Source organism: Mesoplodon densirostris, unplaced genomic scaffold (assembly GCF_025265405.1).
Source record: "Mesoplodon densirostris isolate mMesDen1 unplaced genomic scaffold, mMesDen1 primary haplotype scaffold_37, whole genome shotgun sequence".
NCBI lineage: Eukaryota > Metazoa > Chordata > Mammalia > Artiodactyla > Ziphiidae > Mesoplodon > Mesoplodon densirostris.
The window spans coordinates 9,531,635-9,535,042 of record NW_026778196.1 but is presented as its reverse complement, the minus strand read 5'-3'; positions in this window follow the sequence as shown (position 1 = coordinate 9,535,042).

The window sequence follows — 3,408 nt, the reverse complement described above, 5'->3', positions numbered from 1 at the left end:
GTCATTGTCATCACCATGCTCCATGAACGCTCTCATCACATTGCTCCATGCCCTTGTCTTCACATAGCTCCAGGACACATGTCATCAGAATGCTCCATGGCCTTCTCATCACAATGCTCCATGCCCTTGCCATCACAATGCTCCATTACACCTGTCATAACAATGCTCCATGACCCCTGCCATCACGATGTTGCATGGCCTTGTCATCACAAGGCTCCATGACCCTTCTCATCACAATGCTCCAAGAACACTGAAATGACAATCCTCTATGCCCCTTTTCATCTCAATGATCCATGAACCCTGTGATCACAATGCACCATGCCCATCATCATAATGCTTCATGCTATTGTCATAACAACGAAATCAAAATGTTCCATGACCTCTGTCATAACAATGCTCCAAACCCTTGTGATCACAATATTCCATAACACTTGTCATCACAATGCCCCAGGATGCTCGTCATCACAGTTATCCATGGTCTTCTCATCACAATGCTCCATGACCTTCGTCATCACAATGCTCAATACACTTGTCATCAACATGCTCCCTGACACTTGTTGTCTGTATGCTCCTTGAACCCTGTCATGACAAGGCTCCATGCCTTTTTCATCACAATGATCCATGCCCTTTTCATCACAGTGCTCCAAGTCCCATGTAATCACAATGGTCCATGCCATTGTCATCACAAAGCTCAATGACGCATGCCATCAGAATGCTCCTTGGTCTTCTCCTCACAATGCTCCATGCCCTTGTCTTCACAATGTTCCAAGACCCCTGTAATCACAGTGCTCCATTCCCCTTTTCATCAGTATGCACCATGAGACTTGTCATCACAAGACTCCATGGTTTTGTCATCACAATGTTCCAGGACATTGTCATCACAATGCTTCACGACCTTGTCAACAAAATTTTCAATGGCCCTTGTCATCATAATGCTCCAAACCCTAATCATCACAATGCTTCATTATATTTGTCATCACAATCCTCCATTACATTTGGTATCACAAAACTCCATGCCATTGTCATCGCCATGGACCATGACATATGTCATCACAATGCTCCCTGACACCTGTCTTCACAATACTCCATGACCTTATCATCACAATGCTCCATGCCCTTGTCATCACAATGCACCATGCCCACTCTCATCACAATAATCTATGAAACTTGTCAGACCAATGCTCCATGCAACTGTCATCACAATGCTCCATGCCCTTGTCATCACAATGCTCCATGACCCCTGTCATCACAATGCTCCGTGACTCCAGTCATCACAATGCTTCATAACGTTTGTCATCACAATGGTCCATGCCCGCGTAATCACAAGGCTCTGTGACCTTTGTAACCACAATGCTCCATGAACTTTTCATCACAATTCTCTGAGAAACTTGTCATCACAATGCTCCATGTCTTTGTCACAACAATGCTCCCTGACCATTGTCATCACAATGTGCCACGCGCATTTCATCACAACGTTCCAAACCTTGTCATTGCAATGCTCCATAAACCTTGTAATCACAATGGTCCATGCACTTCTCATCAAAATGCTCTCTCACCAGAGATATCAAAATGTTCCATCACTAGTCATCACAATACACCCTCATCCTTGTAATCACAATGTTCCATGACACTGTCATCACAATGCTACATCCCCTTATCATCACAATGTTCCATGACCCCTGCCATCACAATGTTCCATAAGCCCTGTCATCAAAATGCTCCATGACCCTTTCCATTCCAAAGCTCCAAGACCCCTGCCATCACAATGTTCTATAACCCCTGCCATCAAAATGTTCCATTACACTTTTTATCAAATTGCTGCATGACACGGTCATCAAAATGCTCCCGGCCCTTCTCATCAAAATGCTCGATGACTTGTCATCACAAAGCTCAAAGACCCTTGGCATCACAATGCTCCCTGTCATTGTCATCACAATGCTCCATGAACCCTCTCACCACATTGCTCCATGCCCTTGTCATCACACAGCTCCATGACACTTGTCATCACAATGCTCGATGCCCTTCTCATCACAATGCTCCATGCCCTTGTCATTACAGTCCTGTATGACCCATGTATCACAGTGTACCGAGCCCTTGTCATCACAATGCTCCATGCCCACTCTCATCACAATAATCCATGAAACATTTCAGACCAAAGTTCCATACCCTTCTCATCACAATGCTCCATTAACCCTGTCATAACAATGCACCATGACACCTGCCATCACAATGATCCACGGCCTAGTCATCACAAGGTTCCATGATAATTCTCATCACAATTCTCAAGACCCCTGATATCACAATGCTCCATGCCCTTGTCATCACAATGCTCCAAGACTCTTGTCATCACAATGCTCCATGCCCATCATCATAATGCTTCAGGCTATTGTCATCACAATGAAATCAATATTCTGCATGACCTCTGTCATCATAATGCTCCAAACCCTTGTGATCACAATGTTGCATAACACGTATCATCACAACACCCCATGACGCTCATCATCACAATTATCCATGGTCTTCTCATCACAATGCTCCATGATCTTTGTCATCACAATGCTCAATCCACTTGTCATCACAATGCTCCCTGACCCTTGTCGTCAGTATGCTCCTTGAACCCTGTCATGACAAGTTTCCATGCATTTTTCATCACAATGATCCATGACCATTTCATCACAATGCTCCAAAGTCCCTGTAATCACAATGCTCCATGCCCTTGTCATCACAAAACTCCATGACGCATGTCATCAGCATGCTCCATGGACTTCTCATCACAGTGCTCTATGCCCTAGTCATAACAATGCTCCAAGACCCCAGTAATCACAATGCTCCATGCCCCTTTTCATCAGAATGCTCCATGAGACTTGCCATCACAAGTCTCCATGGTCTTCTCATCACAATGTTCCAGGACCTTGACATCACCATGATCCATTCCCTTGTCATCACAATGCTCCATGACCCCTGTCATCACAATAATCCGTGGACATTTTCAGCCCAATGCTCCACGACCTTCTCATCACAATGCTCCATGGCCAATATCATCACAATGCTCCATGACCACTATCATCACAACACTCCATGACACCTGACAACACAATGATCCAGGACTCTAGTCATCACAATGCTCCATTAACTTGTCGTCACAATGCTACATGACACCTGTCATCACAACTCTCCATGAACATTTTCAGCCCAGTGCTCCATGACCCTTGTCATCATAATGATCCATGCCCTTGTCATCCCAATGCTCCATGACCCCTGTATTCACAATGCTCCTTGACGCTTGTCATCACAGTGCTCCATGACACATGTCATCACAATGCTCCATGCCTTTGTCAGCAAACTGCTACATGACCTTGTCATTACAATGCTCTATGCACTTGTCATCACAATACTCCATGACGCATG